The sequence below is a fragment of the Anas platyrhynchos genome, chromosome 1 (genome assembly GCF_047663525.1).
Source record: "Anas platyrhynchos isolate ZD024472 breed Pekin duck chromosome 1, IASCAAS_PekinDuck_T2T, whole genome shotgun sequence".
NCBI classification, from domain to species: domain Eukaryota; kingdom Metazoa; phylum Chordata; class Aves; order Anseriformes; family Anatidae; genus Anas; species Anas platyrhynchos.
In genome coordinates, this window is record NC_092587.1 from 108,842,851 (window position 1) to 108,867,297 (window position 24,447).

The following is a 24,447-nucleotide window of genomic DNA, read 5'->3' on the forward strand; positions in this document are numbered from 1 at the left end:
TTTTCTCTTATCTGCATATTTTATTAAGTTTATTTTGAAAATAAAAAATACACGTATCTCTGAGCTAAAAACAAACTTGCCAGGAGACAACACTAACTTAAAAGATATGCAAAATAGCATAACTCTTTCTGCTGCATTTGGATTTGCAATATCACAGACCCTCCAGGACATTTGAGGTATTACACAGTAAAGTAGGATGCACTTTTAAATGTTGGAATTAAAGTTCTTATACAGAAGGCTTAATAATATTAATATGACTGATTTGCATTGCAAAGCTGATAACAAATGTAATCCATATGAGCTCCTCATAGTAGAGCTTAGGTGGTTACCTCACTATTACCCCAGTAATATTTTAATCCTATTTCTTTGGATTCTTCTTGTTTATTGACGTATATGATTACAATGTGTAGGCCAAGTTTCTGTAAACTTGTATTTAGTCCTAGAAACATCTCTGTTGAAGTTTGTCCTTGAGTTATCTGGGATTTATGGTTTGAATTGACTAATAATTCATCCTATGAAATTATGTATTTGTCTTCTAAAAATGGGCAAGGCAAACTATATTTTGAATGCGTTAAATAAATTGAATTTTATCTTGAAAGAGAAATTAGGTTATTGTTGCCGTCCTGGTTTCTTTAAGTCTGTAGAAGTCTGACTTGGTGCGTCAAGCTATGAGTTGTACAAGTGTAATATGAAGTGAACTGGTTCCCATTTAGCTGATATTAATAATAATAATAATAAATCAGACTTGCAAACAAATGAAATATTTAGTTTGTTTTTATTTTATTTTTATGTATTTTTATGAAATGTAAAAGCCATGATAAAAGTATTTTAGGAAAACGATTTTTTCTATGTCAGGGAGTTACTTTTTCTCTATCAGTCAGAAAGGATGAGCTTATTTCAGTTTAATTGTTTACAATGTTTGGTAATTGCTCAACTTCTTGACTGCTTTAAGCAAATATTCTTACTTGGATTGTACTCTCTCGCCATCCATCTTTTCATCACCAGAAACAATTGAGACTAATTATTACACCAGAATTCTCTATCTGGATTTCGACCCTAATTACCCAAATGAGACATTATTTAGATACATAATGGTGCATTGTTAAAATGGGGACTAAAGTGGCAATTTTACACTTAAAGTATTTTTAAAAAGCCAAAAATCTGTAGGTACACTAAGCATAAAGCAGATCCTTTCTACTGTTTCAACCCATGCATGTCACATCAGGTGTCACTTTTCACAGCAAATGATTCAGGCCTCTTCCCCGCAGTTCTGACAGCAGCAGGTTGAGAGCTGTCATGAACCCCAAATATCAAACAAAGAGCAGTAAGTACACTTGAGTTCATCTCAATGACATTAGAAATAAAAATAAATAATCAGGCAACTGCAAAATTAATATTTTTTCATACAAATATCAGAGCAAAGTTTTTGAGAATTTTAGCTCAGATTCTATTTCTTGAATATTTTCACAACAATTGATTTTCATACTCAATAAGTATGATATTTATGTGATTTCCAGTTTAATTTATTTACACAAACATTTAATTGGTATCTATGTTCTTTGTGACAGCTTTCATATATAGTCTTGGTTTTACATTTTATATCTCTATGTCCTTTCAGAATATACAACATTACTTCTATGAGTCAGACACAGATCTTCAGTTTTACATAACTCATATTAATAGTGAGAGTAATCTAATATAATCTAATATAAATAATCTAATTTCTTTATTCCTGACGAAAAATAATAACAATTTAGTGCTTTAATTCAAAAAGTACTTCAAAATATCATTAAAGACCATGCATTACTACTTATAGAAAATGTTCTTAATGTATGCAAATATAAAAAAGTTTTTCAGTATAGCTTTCCAAAATAAATAATCTCTTGGGCTATGTGGGTGGTGAGGCACTAGAACAGGTTGCCCAGAGAAGTTGTGGATGCCCCATCCCTGGAGGTATTCAAGGCCAGCCTGGACAACCTGATCTAGTGGATAGCACCCCTTTTCATGACAGGGGGGGTTGACATAGATGATCTTTATGGTCTCCTCCAACCCAAACCGTTTTATGATTCGATGAAGATAACTACAGTCAAAAAAAAAAAAAAATTAAAAAAATAACAGTGTTGTAGAAGAAGGTTTGGGGACAGACGATTATTGTATCTGATAGCTCTGCTTCATATTTTTCATTGGTTCCATTGTCAACAGAACATTTAATGATGTACTCCTATGGAACAGTGTTATAAAATGTAATAAAGAACAAAACAATTGAGATCCATAAAATTGTCAAAGTACTCAAACAAACAAACAAAACCCGAGTAATTTCAGTGACAAAACTCACCAAAATTGCAAAGGAGCACAGGCTGGCTTGTGGAGAGCAAAACATGATGTAATCAAAAATACATAAAAACTACAGCTCTGCTGCAGAAATTTTGCATTAAAATAAATCCAAAGACAGCCAAATTCTGGTCTCTGTAATGCTATTACTCTGTTATGGCCAAATGATTTCCAGCAATATACATTTGGAATAATTCTAATAGTTTTGCCACTAGAAGGAATTTTCCTTTGTATTAGGTCCTACTTAAAAGTTATTACTAATGAGAACCATAAGTAAACAGTTTCAAGTTTTTAAACAAGATACTAAGCATGACTGAAAGTATTGTTTCAGAAGGATGAAAGTCAAAAAATAAGTGCAGTTATGTTTCCTGTTTCCAGCACCTTAGGGTTTTGCCTCATGTTATATGAGTGTTGTGAATTATTTTATACAATGGGTATAAAAGAAATAGAAGACATGATGGTTCACTTATGCAAAGCAACATATTGCCAACTTCAGCTGTCATAAGCTTTACTTTAGTTTGAATTATATTTACACGGTTCATGACAAGTGCAAGCACTTTATACAGTTCAAGAACAAAGTTTCCACTGAACATAAGACAGCTTCTGTTTGTGTAAAACCAGACCAAAAACCTGGACATTTCCATTGCTCCAATGCTGTCAGAAATCTCCCTTCTTATGTCACTTTGGAGTTAACACTAGAGTTAACTTTTAGAGTTTACACTATAATGACACTATAGACACCTCTGACACTTGCACAGAACAACCCAGTCAACTTTTAAACTCTCAAAACATTTACTATTAATAAATCATTTAATTCAGTTATAATAAAGATTTTAAAATTTCACAGTATTTTCATGTGTTTATTGCTTCTGCGCTGCAACTTATCCCTCAGGCACATTAGCCTGGGTCTATTTTAAATCAAGGTGAAGCTTCCTTTGATAACCAAAAATGTGTGTGCATATAGAGTCAAACTCCATATAATGTTGACTAGGACATGGTATTCATCAGAGTCCCCTGTAGAATTCAACAAAGCTACACCCTTTTGTACATGCTGAGTGTGCAAATTAAAAAAAAAAAAAAATCATTTAATGCTCAGTGTGTGGAAAACAAAAACAAACAAACACAACAACAAAACAACAGAGCCACACTTTTTTTTTTTTTTTTTGTTAGCCAAAACAAAAAGTAAAATCAGCCATGATATACTGAGAAACCTCTACAAAATCTTTGTTGTTAGGTCCTTTGATAAAAGTGATAGGAAAATACTCACTGAAGACATGCTTTTTTATGGAATTCCAGCAGCTGCAGCACAATCATGTGATTTTACGTCATGACCTATATGTATAGGCAACTCTTGTTTTATGATAATCAAATTATTATTTTTTTCTAATTCCTTGTATCAGTTATAAGCACCACTTCTGCAAATAAATAGTTTAAAAAACTTTTACTTTAAAATAGAACACCCTAAAAAGACATTTTAAACTATTTTAGTCAGAAATTTTAGGTAATTGGTTTTCACAAAGAACTAGGGAAACCTTTAAATTCAGTAGGTTGGCCTGTAAGACTTAATTGATGGATGTCCTCTTTGCACACGAGGAAGAGGAACAATGGAACAATATGCTAGAAGAGTCATACATGTTCATTAAGCAGATGAGAGAAATAAAAACATTTTGATTAAAATGAAAGCAAGAGGATTTATGCAATGGCCTGTATATATCTTCCAGTTATTGAAATAAACCCTATTGAATTTAGTCAACTCTTAAAATGGTAAGGAGGAAGACATTTCAAAGGACAAAACTAATTTATTTTCTCTATTAAAATCTGAGAAATTGCTCAGAGGAGAAATATTCTTCATATAAAATATCATATTTATATATAGCTATTTTTTTGTATATATCAAAATGCATAAATTTGTTTTGGTTGAGAAAGAACGAATGGATCTTTAGAGGGAAAGTACCACATGACAATGGAAAATATGCCACATTTGAAATCAGTATCAATGCAATTTAGAAAAACAAATACCATCTCCACCTCAGGCAAAGAACCACTAAAGACACAATAAGTATCTGAAACTAATTAAAAAAAGAGGTCAGAGAAGCAATCAAATATAAATTTCCTTGGAAGGAAAATTGCTGCTGAGATATAAAGGTCTGTCTTTAAATGGGAACATTTAAAAAAAAATAATCATTTGTCAAGGCTTTCATCTTTCTTTCCCTAGCTTCAGTGCAGAGCATCCTTTCAAGAGATAATGGAGAGGCAAAGCCCAGCACAGTGCTCCATATTAGCCTGATCACCACCCTGCAGGCATCCATCCCAGCCTGGATGCCTCTATTGTTCTTGTCCTAGGGTAGGCTAACGTGCTCATTCCAGTGAAGGCAGTGCAGGCACCAAGCATCACTCTCCGGTGACCCTTGGCTGGAGCATCATTTATGGATGGGAGGGGACTTCCTCGCCTGGAAGGTTGCTGTGAAATGGACCTTTATGAAGATCAGTGTGAGCAGAGGCAAACACTGCCTTAGGAATTGGCACCACCAACAAACTGCCTCACATAGCCTTTCAAATTCTTTTCCTCCTCAAAATAGTATTGCTTCTGTCTTGCCTTCTTCTCTCCTGCAACTCTCTGTGCCCCTCATGTAGGCACTAATCTCTTTGTGAAATAGTGACACCTTCTGTTTTTAGTCCTATCTGGCCAGATTAAGACTGGTAGTAGGGTATTAGAAGATGTTCAGCCTGGGAATTTTTGATATCTCTTCCAAGGAGATGAGAGCGGAGATCCCTGCAGCACCTCCAAGGACAGCAGCTGAGCAAAGAGGAGTGCTAATTTTTTGGAAGACTGCCATGCCTTTGCAGTGCTGTAGAATGTACCGCATGGAAGACATGCTAGGGCATCTTCAGCATGAAGACTTTTGCTTACTCACCTGCAGAGGATATATGACAACAGTCATGTCCCTCAAAGCATAATCGTTACATGAAAGGTTATGAGGCTCTCACAGTAAGGCTACTCACACAAAAGAGATAATACAGATGGGAACAGCTCGGAATATATAAGCTAAGAATACTTTTTGCTCCAAAGAACAGACCTGAGGAGGGGTGAACACCTCAGGAGATTCTCTTCTGACTGCAGGTGGTACAGCTCCTCTATGTCACCATACTATCTGGATGGTAGTACCATGTGGATCCCAACACTTCCAGGTAGCAGAGTGGTAGGAGAACACAGGAGGGACAGAGCACAGTACAGATGAACAGCTTCACCATGAGTGGCAAAGAGAAGGACAGAAGACAGAGAAAATATTAGGGTACCACATGATTTCATGGAAAGCATGTGTCAAAGCCATTAGACTTCTGATTTGGAGCTGTGCACAAACTGTTCACATTGAGCTTATTTAAATACATGACATTTTTACAATTGCCCTCAGTCTCTTTCCTATTGTTTTACAATTAGTTCTTGTTTTCCTGTCTTTAATTAAACTGTAAGCTGTTTAGGGCACCATCATGACTACTCCTATTTATACAATGTTTGGCACATGGACTTTGAGACATTACCAAATGTGGAGAAAAAAAAAAAAAAAAAAAAAGAGAAATATAAGACAGCAAAGTATTATGAAATAAGTTCTAACTTAGAAGTCTATTCTTCTAGACTATATAAACTTTGGTTATTCAGCTCTGGAAAAGTAAAAACAGAGAAACCAGTGGAAAAACATTAAATAGAGAAAAAAGTATAATAACGTATACACATGCCCAGAGAAATGGAAATATAAGCAGGCAAGAGCAACCACATTAAAAAGCCAAGTTTTGGATCAGTAATGCAGCACAATGTATGCAGGTGTTTTATAAAAGGAAGCCAAGTAATTACTATGTCTTAGAATAAAACAAAAATAAACAGTCCCTATGACTCTCTTCCTTCGGATTCTGCCAAGGAGCAGGTTGTCTTAGAGTTTAAGGATCAGTATGTATTCTTCAGTGTATTTTGCATCTTCAGGAAGGGTAAAAAACCTAGATCACTTGTAGACCTTCACTTCCTGGAGAAGACCCACATCTGAAATTGACACAAAATTACATGAGTGAGATCTAGATTTTTTTTATTATTATTATTTTTTATAACTGTTCCTAGGCTTTTTAATCAAGGGTGTGGTTCTACTATAATTTGCTAAGAAGTGCTAATCAAAAGGTATCTTATAGCAAGAAAACAGGCTTCCACATATTTTACCTTTTCAGATTTTATTGAAGTATTTGAATGTTATTGAACTACTTGAATTTAAGTCACAATGAAAGAGACGAAAAAGCCCTTTATCTAGCTGAGCTCTCTTGCAGACAAGACTCTAAACTATTCCTTCAAACTCCTCTTAATTTATCACTTGGATGATTTTGTTTTTCTTTGTTTATACAAACCTTGTTTTCAGTCTCGTCATATCCATATTGAGTTCTGTAATCTCACCACTGCACAGTCAGTAAGAAGAGCACAAGAAGGTACCTGAAAAAAACAAACAAACAAACAAAAAAAACAGTGATACAATGATATCAGTAACTACATGTACACATGAAAGGCCAAAAGAAGAAATACATGTAGCTGGGGAAAGGGGGAGGAGGGGGAGGGGAGAGGGTTGAGGACAGAAGGGGCCCATCTAGAGCCCAAATAGGCCATTGGCATTGAAGGTTAAAGATGTTATGCAATCTTCCTTTCCCTAAAATTAAGATCTTTCAGCTACGCAAAAAAACAATACCTCATAACACAACATGCGCAAGTCTCAACATAGGCAGACGAATGTGAACATTTTATACGTCTTTGATTTGTTTTGGAATATGTTACTGCCCTTTCTGCTGAGTGACCTCATCACCCAGCCTTAGCAAATGCTGCTGAGCTGACCGATGAACAGTGCAGACACTGCAGGGTGAATCCAAGCATTTGACTAGGAGAGCAGAGAAAGATGACATGCTCCAGAAAAGCTTTTTCCTGGACCAAGAATGGATAGTTATGGCAAACAGATGGAGGGAATCAAATCCAAAACACAGTGTGTGACCTATCTCAGATAGAGTCTCCTTCTTGCATTTCATTTTGGCAAAATTCGAGTATCGCTTATGCCAACAGAATGTTCCTGAGCTGCAGATCTTGTCAGCAGGCTCCAAGTTACAGTCCTTCCCCTATCAAGACTAAATGGACAAAATAGTTTGACAGTAAATATTGAGCTCAGAGAAGCATATACAAAACATAACATAACATAACATAAAAAACAAACAAACAGACAAACAAACAAACAAACAAACAAAAACAAAGCAGAATTGCTATTCCAGAGTCAAGGGAACCCATTTTTGCCTTTCAGCAATGTGACAGCCTTGGTTTCACATTGGCCAAAACAGGCAGCTCTTTCAAGGCTCTTAAAATCCACAGATGTGAAAGAAAACGCACTCTGAAAAGGGCTGTGTTGTTAATCTCCCTAAATCAAAGATGGAAACAGGACTCCATTTCTCTGTTTGACAACGGCATGACAATACCCTAAGTGAAAAACGGAAGAGCCAGTCCCTGCTAACTCTGCCAAAGACTCAGAGCCACACAGAGATTTGCTAACAGAGGTATGGGTCAGAAAGTCAGGAACCGAGACAACCAGCACAACATCTGGAATCTGAAAGACCCAGCCCATGTTTCTGAGAAGTCTTATTTATTTACTACCTGTTCTCTTAAAAGGAGTCATCAGCCTTTAACTGGCTTCTAAAAATGAAAAATTACAACTGGGGGGAAAAAACAGAAGGAAGGCAAAGAAGACTACAGACTAGCAAAATCTCAGACTGAAGTCATCCTGTGTGGCCTGCTTTCTTTTGTGTAAGTCAGGAAGAGAAACCATCACACAGAAAAAATGTCACTGATATTAATAGTTATGAGGAGAGTAACACAAAACATTCATAGTGAAGACATTTGAAATTTAGTCATTGAGTGTGCCAGAAACTACTGTCCTTTTTGATCTGCTGTCACTGCTTCTCATGACAGCATCCCCCAACCTGTTTCAGCAAAAGTCAACTGCGTTGCTTGAGAAGAAGCTTTTTGCCAGCCCACCTTATTTTGAATCAGCTTTGGGCACGATTGCACTGACAGCTATGCCAGCAGCCCAGAAAGGACTGCAACTTTTTTGGGAGGAGAAGTGATAGCAAGCAGCTTGAGGAAACCTCTTCATCAAGGATCAGTACTGATTCATAGCACATGTGATTGCAAGCAGAATCAACAATGTTTTTTCCTTTCCTGTTCCCTACTAAAAGAGCTGCACAGATCTTTTGTTCTTATTTCTGCATAGGGTCTGAATGCTTGTCTATCTCAGACATAGAGTAGGGACCTGAAGAACTGTTTTGCTTTGCTCTGAAAGCAGCTCTCATCTCAAGATATACCAATTCTCATCAGTCTGTTCTATTTACAGCTTTCTGCCATCCCCCAGCCAGACACCCCTCTTAGTTCAGAGGGGTGTAACCAAAGGTGCAGACTTTTCTCTATAGCTTATTTTTGATTTTGTCAATGTTTACCTCATGTCAAATGTAATGACAGACACCAGAATAGGAAGCAAACCCTACCTCTCCTCACATGCAACTGCTCTAGAGCACCTGTCCTCACAACAATTGTGTCCCTGGCTGCCTTGGAGAGTTGTACCAGTTACAATCCTCAGAGCTTGGATGGGGATTATCCCAGGAGATGCACTCTGTGGGTTCAAAGCCCTCCTCCAGAGTGAGGAGATGAGTACCATTTGAATCTGTACCTTCTGCTGCAGCAGGCTATGGTTGAACTGTCATTAACATTGGGGACTACTTAAAGTTCCTATTTCTGAGTAAATGAAAAGCCATTTCTGTGTTTCTTCTGTCGCTCTATTCAGGGAACTTCTGAGCCCGTGGAGGAGTCTTGGATTAGTGAACGGGTGTTTTCTGTTTGTTTTAGATGACTCTTTGAGACTTCTGTTTGGCCTTGGTCTTTTCAGGAGTAGCATGGTGCTTGAAAATGGGGTGGTCTCAGTCATTCTCAGAGACTTGGACATTAAGATCCTCCTAAATCCTCCTTTAGTCAGTGTAAATTGCTGAAATCTTCTGTGTGCTGGGGTCTGCTTCTGACTATGTCTTTTTATACTGTGAGAACAATGGGATTCAGATGTTGGGGAGGGCTTGAGGGACTACTGTAATACAAATAATACATTAGTATGACATGCCACTTGGAGTGTGAAAAGCACAGTATAAAATCCCAACAGCTGCATTCCTTTGCTGTTCTGGCAAATAAAACTCAATTGCAAACACAGAAAGTGGATGCGTGTGCACCTGAAGCAAAATCATCTTTCAGCCTGAGAGAATTCTAGTGGAAACTGTTGTGCTGTGTGTGCCAAGTCTCAGTTGTGATTGTGGTGAGCTGCCTTTCCCACATACCTCCCCCAGGCAACAAAAGAATCAGATGCCAGGATTTTTGCTAGCTTGGCATTACACAAAAGGCCTGTGGGGTGGGTACAATGGAATTTAGGCTGGGCATGGAGGCAGGACAGAGCAGCATGAGTCTCCAGCAAACAATAGCAACAGCAGGATCAAAACAGCAGGCAGAAAGCATATGCACAATTACCAACAGAAAATATCTGGAGCTACAAGGGCATTAGATCCTTAGCCTTGTCCCCAAGTAGGATTTCACTGTTGCTAATGTAACCACTACTGAATCAGACATGTATTTCACACAGTGCAATGCATATTACCCCAAAAAGAAGGTGAAACTCATAGGGATTAACCTAAGGCAACAAATTCCAGTCTATTCCTTCAGGTTTACAGGGCATTAAACCAACCAATGTCCAGACTTCCATTGCATAACAGAGGCACAAGCATTAATGCACAGAAGCAGCAGAACAGAAATTCAGACCAGTTGCCAACAGCAGAATCCAGTATACAAGAAAGCAGGGAAATATATACAATCATACCTGAATAATAAGTGTCCAAATGAGAAACACTGGAGAAAAGAGTCATTTAATTTGCACAAAAACCTGCTAGTTTATTTTTCCCTTTTAGAGAGTGGGGATAAAAAATGTTTTCTGCTCACTGTCTCAATTCTATAAGACATAAACATATGACAAGCTAGTTGAAAAACAGCTTATGTTGGAGGGGAAACTCACAGGAAAAAAAAATCTTGAAAAAAAAAGTTAATTTAAAAATACAAATCCCTTCATATAAATACATATATGGTGTAAAGAAGAAAAACCCTTCTAGATCTAAAGTTTCAGGTGTGCACCTGAACTGTGTGAGGTCATTCTCAGGTCTGGATTTTTGTCCCATCTTTATCATATTGGCATTGAGGGTAGAGGGAAAGAGAAGGATCAAAATGAAAATATGGCAAGTAAAAATGGCACATTTAGTTTTTCCAAAACTATGAATAATTTTGCTGAAAAAGAAATGAAAAGGGTAGTGAAAGATAGATAAATGGTATATTGTACTGGAGGGGAAAACTCTATCAGTGAACTTGGAGCATCTTCATATGGTTATTAGAATTTTAAACCATTTTACCAATCCTAACACAGTTAGGTAGCAGCATGCATAAGTGCCTGCATTGTTGTGATTTAGACTATGCTGGCATTTAAAATTACAAACAAAACAAAACAAAACAAACAAAAGTCTTACTATTGTAACTAGACAAAATATTTTGTTAAAATACTTTCTTCAGTATGATTGTTTGGGCCTGAGTTTAGTGCTACAGACAGAAATAAAATGTTTTACACTGCTGATAATTTTTCATGATTGGTATTGTTTTTAGTGTTTAACCTCTTCCTGATACATTCTCAGAACATTTTCTAGTTGCCAATACATATGCTTCTGAAGTTAGAAAACAGCTAAAAAACCAACCTGAATAAATGGATCCTGTCCATACTATGTAAATGACCAATCATTAATCTTCAAGTACTACACGGAAGCATGAAGTGGGAATTAAATTATATTTTATTTCTGAGGAGGCCTTCCAAATAAAAATGTCTTCAGTATATACAAAAAATAACACATACAGATCCTTAAAAACATTTCCCACTCCTCACAGTAGAGCAGTTGAGGTCTGCCAGCATGGTACTTCCCATCTTAAGAAGTGATAGACATAGAATAACTTTCAGTCAACTCACAGAAGAAAATTGTCAAGACTAAGGACAGAACACACTATACATTTCAGAAACAGCTGCCAGTACTGGGCAGCCAGTGAGATTTCCAAAACTGCTCATGCTATATTAAGCAAGAGTACCTGGACAGAAATTGAAAGCAAGTGTTAAAATCTCTTTGCAAATCCCATCTTTGTGATTCCTACGTGTTGGTTTCCGAATATGATCATGGGGGCTAGGACCTGTAAGCAAAACAGCCATGGCTTTCCACAGTTTTACCTGGTTTATGAAGAAGTAAAATAGCCCTATATAAATCCATGTGCAAACTCCTGACACAAATCAGATGGTGAATATCAGATTCTTGGTTACAGAAGAGTAAACAAGAGTTAGGCCATCAATGTTTATTCACTCATTCAGCCCTAATGCAAAACTATCTTTCAGCAGCGTCTGGCATGAGAGCAATCATGACAGATTTAGAGGCAGCTTAGTTCAATGCTCTACTGCTGAGACATGACAGTCTGCCAACAGTACTCTTTCCTATAAGCTTAATGGACATCGTAGCAGAGCAGCAGTCACTGGTGACAACTCATACACAGTTCCTTAAGGTCTACCTGGCACTGGCTTTCTAAGATGGCTTCCAAGGCTCACCTTTTTCATATCTTTTCATGTGCTTTAATACAAAAATGAAGGTTAAGAAGATACATATAACTAACCAAAGTAGCCAGAAATCTTGATCTGAATCATGGGAGTTTTGTTTGTAAGTTTTTGCTATGGATTATTAAGAAAACAAACAACCCGGTTTTATTAACAGTTTCTGTGATATTCCAGATGGCAGAAATTCATTCTTCAAAATCTGCTGAAATGTTAAAAGTTCTGTTTGATGAAGTATTGGGATCAGCTCTAACTTGTTCCTACAGCCTAGAACAACAAGTGAAAAAAGCTCTCACTCAGATCCGATCTGCAGCGTGACTCATCGTGCCTTGACATTTCCCCAGCCGCTGGAAGCGAAAGCAAAGTGCAGGCTCATTCTTCAAGAGAGAAATTCAGCACATCGCTTTGGGAAGGCCAATGACCGGTTCTTTCTAGTGATTTTTTGTGCTGATACCGTGCTCTGGGTTATTCACGTCAGGGGTGGGTGGGAGAGCGGGAGCGGAGCTGCTCCAGGTTACAGAGTAAACAGAGGGTAAGCAGAGGGCTGACCACTCTGCCTCGCTGCCGGAGCCAGGCTGATTGCTGAAACCATTAGAGCAGCAGCCCTGGCAGCAGGAGGCTCTTCAGCCTCCAGGCCACCATAAAACAGGAGCTCCTTTTTTCCACAAGAAGAAAAGGCCAGTGTCTCTAAAGCAAGCACTTTACCACATGGTTCTTTTGGTGGAGAGAAAAAAAGCCTGACACTGTACCTTAGAAAGGCTGAGGGGTGGGGGGTGGGGGGAGGGAGAGAGGACAACAACAACAAAAAAAAGCTGCTCTTTTTCTGTGCTTGTGTACAACTTCCTTACTTGTTAGGGAAACAAATACAGGCAATATAAGCAATACAACACAAACACATCAGACATGATTTTTTAGTATTATGTACTTGCTTTACTAAGTTTTTTGTCAATGCTTTTTCTGCACAGCTGTGACACCAAACTAACTTAAGGACTCTACTGCATGAAGGTGCTACCTTTTCCAGCCCCAGATCTCAATGCATTTCATACAGAAAAGGCAGACTGCAAGTAAGGCTGGGCTGTTTCTCCATGGCATAGGCACCCCCAGCCTTCACCAAAGCCTCACAGCTTTTAGTAACACATTCATCAACATGCTGCTAATGATAAGCATGAACTCCATTTTGCCTAAAAGGAAAGTGAGTCAGGAAGAGCTGGGCTGGTCAGTCTAAAGTTAGAGATGGACCCAGCAATCTCTCAAGGTCCATTTTGGAGCGTGTTACACCTCTTACTGTGGCAGGTCCATGTTCTCTGTAAGAGGACTTACTGAAACATGAAGATACTTTAAGATATCCGAACAGAGCGACCTATAATATATACTGCCATCATGTAGTGATTGCAACCTATATTTATACAGCTAACGGTTTACTCTTTTTTTTATTATTATTATTATTATTATTTATTATTATTATTATTTCTGCTGTAACTGATAAAAAAAGGACACAGAATCTGATTTCTTTCACAGATTTCTTTCTATCTAGAACATCTTCCTACATGCTCACAAACTGCAGGTCTAAACATACAAACTGAGATCTGTGCCTCTGAAAGCACACGTCACTGCTTGAAGTAAATATTTAGCTCCTTTGGCTTCAAGAAGGAGAAAATGTATACCTCAATAAATGTTCACATCCCAAAAGGCAAGTGATCACAGAGTGGACTTGATGTCTGCCTTAGTATGTTGTGTTTTGATTTCTCATGATGTGACAGAGTTTATGTCAGACAGAGTAGTTAGCTACATAAGCCTTTTCTAGGTCCATCACAAGAGGAACTGATGAGAGCTTTTGGGAGATTAGGCCCTGGCTGCTCTCAAATTACAATGGTTACCACCCTGACTTACACATGTCCCCATGGACATATGTAACTTGGGTTAAAAAATGCTCCTGCCAAAAGTATAGCTATAGTTGGAGCATCTAGTGGGGATGCACCCAACAGTTCAGCAGCTGATGAATCACCCTTTCCATCACTCATTCATGTTTTAAATTACTAACAGCATTTACCTCCTTTCTGGCATTTTATTTCTCTTATTCCAAGGTGCTTTCAAAAAGTCAGTATTCCTATCTATAATGAGTTCATGGGAAATGTTTTCTTAAAGTTCACAAACAGGGTTTACAGCAGAACTAGGAACTCTCTTTAGGTCTCCTAAATAAATGATGAGTGCTTTAACTGCTATTATAAAACCTTACTGTATTTAACCATTTCAGTAACACATGGTCTGGCTCTCCTCGGCAGACACAGCTTAAAATATACACCAAGGAAGCAATAGGGGTTTGAGTGGAGTTTGCAAAAGACTTATCAGGAAATATTTTAAAATTCAGATTTTCCTTCATACTCTTCAGTGGATTATGTTCAGTAATCTCACAGTGAAGCCAGACAGAGATTCAAGCTGGAGCAGCCAAAGCAGACATTTGGATAACAATGTTTTCATCAGTGTTTTGTACAGGTTTTGAGATATATTATCTCTCCCATGCTGGTTGATTGCTTGCTCCAATCCCTCCTACACATCTCTCAATCTCTTCATTCCCCCATACCCAGCAAAACACTAAAATGAAATTGCTATCATTGTGCTCATAGGTAATATTTCTTCTCTTTGCTTTCTGTCTCATCTATTTAAAATTATAATCTCTTCAAGACAGAGTCTGTCTGTTTTTTTGTTGTTGTTGTTGTTGTTTTTTTGTTGTTGTTGTTATGTTTTTTTTTTTGTGTGTGTGTGTTTGTAAATTGTGTGACATATGATACCTAAACTGAAGACAAGCCTTCAGGCACTAACAGATGAACTTTGGCACTTCTTGATGAAGTGATTAAATGCGCCTACCTCACATTTCTGCCAGAGGTCACTGTCATCCTGGAGCAAAGGGAGATATGTGCTTGCTCTTCAGCCATCTCACTTCACTGCTCAGTCTATTATATTATACATCTACAACTGTCTATACAAGTTTCAGTGCCAAGCTGAATTGCAACAATTGAGGAAAAACAATTAAACTGTTCATCCATCCATATCTCATAAAAGATTTTCCTCAGCTAAGGATCCATATTTCTCAGAATAAAAACATTATTACAATGTGAGCATATTTAGCACTTCAGAAGAAGAATTTACACAGAATAAGTTGCACAGCTCCTTAGTAAAGAAGTTTCCATCCTTCTGTAAGATCATTTTTAAAGGAGCTGCTGTAGAAACAGTAGAAATTTCTCTAAGGCTACAAGAGTGCTTGTATTGTATCCCTAATTCTACTGTCTAAGAGACATGAATAATTGAGTAAGTCACAAACATTTATAGATATTTCTTCAGTGGCCTAAAGCACATTTAGGCAAACTCAACTCCTGTAAGTCTGGGAGAGCTGGATTTCTAGTTGCGATATAAACACCTCTCACATAGCACATGATATCACACCTGTGATATATACACCTCTCACTCCAAAATACAAAAAAAAAGAAATTTTTGACTTCAATTAAATAAGTAGGTAATATCACTTTTATTTATGTTCTCATGGAGTTTAACAGTTAAATGTTTCACAGTTGATCAGGTGTTTGGGGCACCTTTTTTGGCTTCTCAGGAACAGCAGACAGCTATTCCTTCCCTGGCTGCCACAGGCACTGGCCTGGCCCTGGTGCCTGAGACTGGGGCTGCTGGGCTTGCTTCTCACCCATGTGTCCACACTGTCCTGTGAACTGGACAAGAGAAAAGCATCCCTAGCTACTATTATCCTTTGTCACAAGTAGTTTCCAAAGTTTCTATCCTTGTGTCTTCCTCCCTAAATTATCCAGTCCAAGAAGAGAAAGTGTCTTTGCCAAGGGGGCAAAAAGGCTACCCAGAGCACAAGCAGCAGAGAAGGATCGTACATTTGCATCCAGCATTCTTCCCTGAGCAAGAGCTGTGGTGTCACTGCAGAAGAGGTCATGGAGAGAAACCCAGAGATTAGTTTGCTCCACCAAGAGCTCTTGCTTTCTCCTCTCAGAGGCCCATTGCAAAAAAGGAAATGGGATCACAGAGATCAGAGGTTTCAGATCCAAACAGCCCATAAAGATAAGTAATGTTCTCAATTCTCCCTTCATTCATTCACAAAGGCATGATAACCAGACAGAGCTGCACTACTGACACATGAGGGAAGAGGAAATTAGTGGGGAAATCCTGTGGCAACAATTAGAAAAGGAGCTAAGGGAAAGCAAAATAAAATAAGACAAACTTTTATTTCTGCTCAACCTCTCTTCTTTCTACCACACAGTTTCTACAGAGTTATATCCTTCCTATTGAATTTACCAAGAATTATTCTCTGCTTCCTATCTGCCCCTCTTAGTAGGTAATGAATTCCCCAGCCTCAAGTCAGCTGTGAAGCTGACTCAAACTCAAACCATATAGTTGTATAAACTAGGCCACGTTTATCCCCCAAATGTATGCACTGCCCATGTTACCTCTCATTACAATACACTGCTCCAGGCCTGCACCTTGTGCAGTCCTTCTCTTCCTCTGAAACCGAAAAGGGTTTATAAGTTTTGCTGAGTATCAGTTCACAGGTTCTGCCTGGGATACAAGCTGAACAGCCCTGGATTTTGCTACTGAAAAGGACTGATACAGAAAACCAGTCTGAAGATTTTCTCTCTCTTTTTTTTTTTTTTTTTTTTTTTTGGTTGTTGCTGTTTTTGTAGTTCAGGATATCCTTTTAGAAATTGTTCCCTCTATAAATCTGTAAGGGCATAGACCATGCACATGTGTTTCCAATGTGATTTAAGAACACCTGTTTTATCACTGAAATAATATGGAAGGATAAGCTTATCTATTCCATATTTTTAATTTGTTTTGGAAGCAGGGACTCATTTAATCAAACTAGAACTTTCTGCTTGCTTAATCTCTCTCTCTTTTTCCCTCAACATTTCCCAATCCACATTCCTCTGAAAGTGGAAAGGGCCCTAAGCAATGATATGTTTGAAGCTTACCTGGCAAGAAAGAAACACTTGGACTGAAATGTGTGTCCACAGATAAGGTGGGAAATGAACACTGTTATGTATTACGAAATTCACAATTTTTACTACAGGACAGCTAGACTGCATTATTTCAAATATTGGCTGAACAGTATTTACTGATTGCTCTCAGATACAGCAAAAATATGTCGCAGGTTGGAGTTGCTTTTTATTTGCTTTATGTCAGTGAAATCTTCCTCAACAAGAGTGCAGAAAAGCGTGCTCATTATAATAAAAAGTAGAAAGACTTGAAAAGCAAGGTATGAGAAGCTCTGAAACAAAGGCAAACTCAAGATTTCTGACTTTTTGTTAACAACTTAGTTTTGTTAACTTCCACCAAACTGGAAATCATATATGAAGTGGTCATTATATCAAAAAAAAAAAAAAATAAATAAATTTAAATTCCAAAGATGGCAGATACATTTTGATCTGCTGTAATACTAAAAAGCACATATAAGAAAAGGAGGTATGACACTTAATCATTTGCAACTGATAAATACTTACTAAAACATTTTAAAAAGTGAATATATTATGAAATATTATAAAGTTGAACAAATCTGAAGATTAATGAAATATTCCAAATGTTATATTTCTTTGTAAAAAACTACATCATAATATCTTTTCTGTCAGTGTCTAGGTTAATCTTCCATTTATGGTTTCATCCTATCTAGGCAGTCCCTTCCTGTCCTGCTTTTTGGCTCAGGATACTCCACTCCCTTTTGTTTGACCAGTAGGAAGTTCACAGTTCCAACAGGAAGGCCCCACCTTCCCAAGACAAATCAGATGTTGTTTTTTTTTTATGACTCATTTTTTATGGATAACCTTGATAATATGACATGCATTTGATTTTTTTTTTTTAAGAGATTTAGCTGAGTTTTGACGATTACTCTTTTCTTCTCTTAAATTGTATGTATACGTAGTACAGTTTCTCTTTCCTTCATTACAAGAGTAACTTCAATTTCTTAGAGTTTAGTAAAGAATGAAAAATTGTTTAATCTTTTTTTCTCAGTCCTTTAATACAACAATGTTTTTTGAGGGAAATTTCAGTTTTTCATGTACCTAATAGTTGATGCACATTTGTTATCTGCTGGTTGAAAATCAGGGGACATATGGAACCTCAGTCGGTTACACACAGTTTGGGATCCCAAATCCAGTCATGATTGCATGTTGGTAAACATTCAAGAGAAAATGATGCAGGTTTATCTTTCAATTTTAATTTATTAAAGCAAAAGTGGGAAAGCTCTTTATATCTTTATAGCTTTCACTGTGACACCTGAGATAAGAAAAGAACTTCAGAGATTATCAAATCCAGAGCAAAACTGTGTGTAGGAAAGAAAGAAAATAAATAATAATAATAATAGATTTTCAAAGTAGAAGTTAATATATACCAACTTCTGGAAACCTTACTTTTATTTTAAGGTTTTAATGGTAAAAGGAGATCATGCCTAAGATCAACTCATGTCTGCTGCAGCATAAATGCTACTGTATTAAAAATCTAAATGGTTTGAGACTCCATACATTGTACATCAAGTCAACCTTTGATTGGGGAAAGAGTCTAAGAGTCTAAGGGGGGCACTGATTATCTCCAGGATTCTTCCTTGGCAGGAGTAGGGCTCACTCCCTGTTCCTCCGTGCACCAGGAAAGACTCATGCTCAGCCTTGCTTCTACTTGCCTTGGCTTGTCTTTTCAGAAGGACTGCTTGTCCTGCCAGGGAAATTCCAGCTTCAGCTCCTGAAGAAGATGGCTGTCTCCCAAAAAGGCATGAAGCTCCATCTTCTTGGTCTCTCTAGAAGCAGGGTTAAGATGTATGCCTGGGATTTCATAGGTTATGCAGCTTCCTTTCTGTGCAGAGGACTTCTTTTAAATGGTTGTCTTCATGGTAAAGATGACACCTATGGACACCTCGGGGAATGACTCCAGAAGAAGGGCATGGCCTACTGCCCTGGGGCAGAAATAAAAAACACTTCTGTTCTATCTGTGGAAGTGGAGATCATTTTGGAATTTCCTGCTACAATGACCAGGGCAGTGGGTGAGACCTAGGGATTTTTTTTTTTTCCTCCTACTCTCCTCACTGAGGCAAAAGGGAACAGGCAGGGCAGAGATGCAGGAGGAGGAAAGAACCCCCCAGCACATTCTCTGCCTGTCAGGAAGGGCAGAGACCTTTATTTGGCTGTCACATGTCCTTAGGTCTGCACTTGAGAACAGTACAGGCTCTCCATGTATCCTGACATACAATGAGTAAGAGAAGAGGACACAGACGTCCTTGTGAAGCTTTTTGGCCAATATTTACTCTAGACTGGGGGGAAGGGGAGATGTGGAAAGACTCTATATGTGGCTTGTCAATTAGTCAATAATTATGAAAACTACTTAATTCACAGTTTGGACTAAAGAACCTCTGGAGGTTTATTCCAACCTAAATTATTCTATGTAACTGTGAATCTATGATACTTATTTTCAGGCAGGTTTTCCAAAAAGCTATTCCAGTTACATTGTCTGAGTGACATCTGAAAGTTAGATTTTTCACATTCTCTCAAATATGGTTACAATACACCAAGCTTGGCTTTACATCATTGCTTTATTACTTCTGGACCATCATCCTTGCCAGGAAATGATGAGACGAACTCTACTCTCAAGGTATGCAATGACATAAATTCATGGCATTTAGCTATATGTTTCTGTTGTTCATCCCCTGGTAATGAACCCCTTTTATTGATGTTCTGTGCACTTGCCTGTCCTGTACATAACACATCCACTGACATGCAATCTTAGTCATTATCCTGTTATCCTAAGACGATCACACTGGAGCTGGAAGGAGAAAATCTCCATGCAGAAAACTAATCCTGTGACATTTTCAATGTGACAAGAACCAGGACATGTCGTAATTCTAACCAGACAGTCTGTTCTTGAAAGATATGTGGTCCAATTTCTTGTCTAAATCTCCAGCTTTTAATAGGGACCAGAACTTTAGGGTGCTAATCTAAGCCAAATTAAACTTTGCATACTTTGAGGCTTAACTATCATTACCATACATGTATTATGTACTTCTTCAATATTGTGTAACTCTTTCACTACTTCCTGTTTGTCATGTAATTTCTTCATTGCTGCTTTTTGATTAAAAACAATGTAAATGTTAAAAATAAAAAAAGTTGAAGCAATGAATATTAGGCATCAGTTACACTTTAATATTTTAAATTTATCTTTTTCTTATTGTTATAAAATTACTTCAGAAGAAAAATATATAAAAATCTTCTGCCTGAAGTCTGTGGAAGGAGAAAAAATCTCATGTAGGGGGAACAGGAGACCATTGAAGAAGAATAGTGCTGATGTCTAAGAATAAAGACAACTGACTAGCAAGGTAAATTTGCAGTATCCTCTGGTAACTTTAGAGACATTTATGTTTAAACAAACAAACAAACAAACAAACAAACAAAAACTATTAAATTTTGAAATTAGAAGTTACACTCAATAGGAAAACAATAATTTTGTTAAAGTCATTGACCTGTCTGTGTTCAGCATGTTGGAACAAGGTCACTTTAATAAAATAAATAAATATATAAATAACAATAACAACAACAACAACAACAACAATAATAATAATAATAATAATAATAATAATTTTATTAATTTATGCCAGTCTGCCAGAAAAGTTACCATTGATCTTATATATTATACAGACCAAAGTCTCAGTAATACTGTTTCCCAACTATCTCCATCTGGATTACTGAGTTCTGAAATATATAGCAACGCTTTTCCCATTTGGATCGTGATTTTAACCACAGCATAGATCATTATAAGCCCCAGAATCTTTGAGCCAAGGGAGTTTGCATATTGCAAGAGTCCCACGGATTATATTACTGAAGGTGTAAATCACAGATTGCTGTTTACCAAAAAATGCCATGGGTTACGCTGACTAATACCAAATATTTAAGAAATCAATGTGCTTTTGTGCATCCTCAATTCACATTTATAACAGCATTATTAGTAGAGTAGAATTTCCTTCTGAGAAAACTGAAAAGGTCCTTTTAACATGACCTCAGTGCTTGTCTCTCTTACATTCATTGAGCACAAACAGCTAAAAACAACTCTTAATCATCTCTCCAAGTTTGTTTCATTAAGATGACACAGCATTGACAGAACCCTGAATACCTCCAAACATCCAAGACTTGGCTTTCTGGGCTCAGGGTTGAACCTAGAAACAATGCTGCTTGGGGCCTTGAAATGGAGAGGCAGAAGCAGCTTCAGCATGGGACTGCCCCATCATCACACAGGGTTTCTAGAATTGACCTGTCCTTGCCCGTTAGGAATGAGGTCCTGGCTGGGCCCAGGACCCCCTGCAGTAATGCCTTGTGATAGCTGATCATAGTCATCATCCCTATCCCATCACACCCCATTCCACCTTGTTGGAGGCTGAGGGATGGGTGTGGTCAGGGAGGGAGGACATAGCTCTGTGAGCCCCTCTCTAGCCTTCAGTCTTTGACAAGCACATTTAACTGAGCATTAAACAGATAAATTAAAAGTCATTGAATAAAGCAGTAATGATTTAATCTCTCCCTGAAAAGTGTCATCTCCTATTAAGCAGCACTTAATTCCAGCTCTAAGCAGGACCCAAGGAAAACAGATTGCAAAACTGCATTCAGATGAGAAATCCCTGTCAGTCATGATGAAGGTGCAAGCTGATAGTGACAATTAATGTTTTCCAGCCAAACACAAATACAATGGTAGAACATAAAAGAGGTTTATGAGAAGTACCAGGCTGGCCCTGCTGGAAGCTCCATTCTTCATTTTTTCCACAGGCTTGGTACAACATCGACAGCAGAAAGTAATTGGTGTTCTCGCTACCCGCCCTATGTGTTTTAAGCAACTGCTACATGGGGTGGAAAGTTTAGCTCTGTCTCAGTGCCCATTCTGTGTTTGGTGTTTTGGCTGAGACTGCTGAGGAGCAGGTTGTGTGAGGTTACTTTATATAATATGTATTGGCATCCACTAGCAGCTGGCATCTGACCACCAAGTTGTATCACACGTGTGCCCACCAGCCCCCCGACACACAGGTATCAGGCAGTACTGACTTGCAGTCTCTACCAGCTTGGTCCATATTTGATTAAATGGCTTAAACTCTATCCACTATAAATCCCTGAGTCACCCTGTTCTGCAATAAAAAAAAATAATTAAAAAAAAAAAAAAAGAGATCTTTTTTGCTTGGCCACCTGCTGAAGGCTTGGACCTATGGATGAAAAATTAAACAAATAGAATGTTGTGTGTGTCACAATATTCATTTAATCCATGCACACTACATAATTCATTTCATGTTGCCTCCTCCACAGGTTTCAAGGAATTCCAGACTGAATTTATCTACTCATCTGACATACATCTGAGCATTCAACTTTACAGTTCAATTCCTCTTCATGCACATAAGAAACATCTTAAAAGAGATAAACATCTTTTTTTTTTGACATTAGTTTTCATATTATTCACCTCAGTTTTAAATGTCACTATATTTGTATTTATTCATGAGGCCACTGAATCTTAGTAATTTCTAATTACTAATTCATGGAAATGTAGTAATTTCCAGGAAACACATTAGGCTTTTTTTTTTTTTTTTTTTTTTTTTTTCTCTAAATGACTTAAGACAGGTATAGTACTACCAGAAACAACAAAAAATCCTGTTTAAGAAAACAGGACACAAATGCACATATACAGACACAAATAATCACAAAGCAAGGTTTTATATTTACATCATATGCTGTCATTTCTTGTAATCACTTTAGAGAAGCCACAACCTTTTTTCAGCCCTTATTCATTGTCTGTTAGACACCTATGTCACTAGATCCACAGTTAACAGAAAGTGATCTCCCCTCTCACTAGTTTCAGACAAGCTAGTTCTTCAGGACAGTGCTGTATATACAATTCTTAAAAAACCATCTCTTTTAATTTTCTTTCTGTTTGGGGATCTAAGACGTGTGTGCTCGAAACAACATTGACATTAATAAAAAGGTCAAATAAAAGTGCTTATATTGGGCCAGCAAAGCTGGGATCAGAGCCAGACTTTTATAGGCTAGCTTTGGCATTAAAGTAGACATTCCACTATCCTGAAAGCCAAATGTACTTAGTTGCTCTCCTCATCACTACAATCAGAAGTCTTTGATGACTCTGAAGCTAGAAAATTACTGTTTAACCAGTTATTCTGTTCATCTGTCCCAGGAATTGGAGAATGGTCTTCTTCTTTTTTTAGCTTTATTTCAGATCTGCATAAGCATTTCTTCTAGCTCTGGAAGAGGAATAAAGTACTTTGCATACTAAGTCCTCCAACCTCTGAAAAAGAGCAGATAAGAAAATAACTTTGACACCATGACTCATTTAGTAGTCTAAAAGAGGCTGTTGAGGCAAGTCAGGTCTAGGATAGGAAGAGATCCAAATGCTGAGTAGTCAGTGGAATCAGCATATTGACCACAATAGTAATGAAAATATTGCTGTATTAATTCCTTTTCTATGGTTTTGACATTTTCTTGAAAAAAGCCTGGCATTAATCCTTCTATGCATCTTTTTACTCCACTGCTAATATACTGATTTTAGTGGAAGGGTGCCTATAGAACAAGGTATTACTTTAAGTAACAGCATTGAATCTCTTTGTGAAAAGTTAAACCGGAACTGGGAATTAATGAGAAAGTGAAGTGAGTAACATGATGTCCAGAAAAAGACAAAGAATGAAACTTCAGCTCAAAGTGTCAAGATTCAGGGCCATAATAATGAAGCAGTTAGTTCCTTGCAGATAGTTATGATAATAAAATCTAGATTAATATTTTCTGGTCTTCTTATAGTCTAAATAAATTCGTACTCATGTTGTCATTGGAATACCTTCTCCCTTCCTGAGAGATTTTCCAGGAGAAAGCAATGTGGTCAGGTTTTAAAGGACCGAACTACTGTATGCATAAAATAGCTGGAGCTTTGTCAATTCCATCCTCACAGCTTGGTCTCCAGAGCCGGGCTGGCAACAGAAGTGGAAGGAGGTGTCAGAAGCATTTGCTGCCTTTGGGACAAAAATGGTGATTCTAAGAATGTGGGTTTCTTCTGTGTTTTCTGTCTTCTTTAGAGACAAAAAAGAAAAAAAAAAAAAAAAGTGTAATTATTTCACACTTGGGTACTACTGGTCACAAAAAATTAGGCATTATAGATAAAGGTAATATCTAAGATAATTTGAAAAAAAGATATATACTCTACCTACACCTACCATAAGATATCAAAATTATAGTGAAAAAAATACCCATTCATTGTAGTGCTTTTTTTTTCTGTTTGTTTGTTTGTTTGTTTGTTTTCCTGTGAATTATACATTTATCAATATTTATTAAAAAAAAAAAAAAAAGCACCAAATTTAAGTTTCTTTTATACAAGT

At 37.4% G+C, this 24,447-nt stretch overlaps 1 long non-coding RNA gene across 1 annotated transcript; it reads right to left on the reverse strand.

Moving 5' to 3' along the window:
• Positions 1-801: 801 nt before the first annotated feature.
• Positions 802-12,487, reverse strand: LOC106018199 (uncharacterized). The gene is made up of 3 exons (XR_001192142.5): positions 12,350-12,487; positions 6,718-6,799; positions 802-6,364 (listed from the first exon to the last, which is right to left on the reverse strand). It is a non-coding gene; the product is annotated as an uncharacterized lncRNA (long non-coding RNA).
• Positions 12,488-24,447: the final 11,960 nt, after the last annotated feature.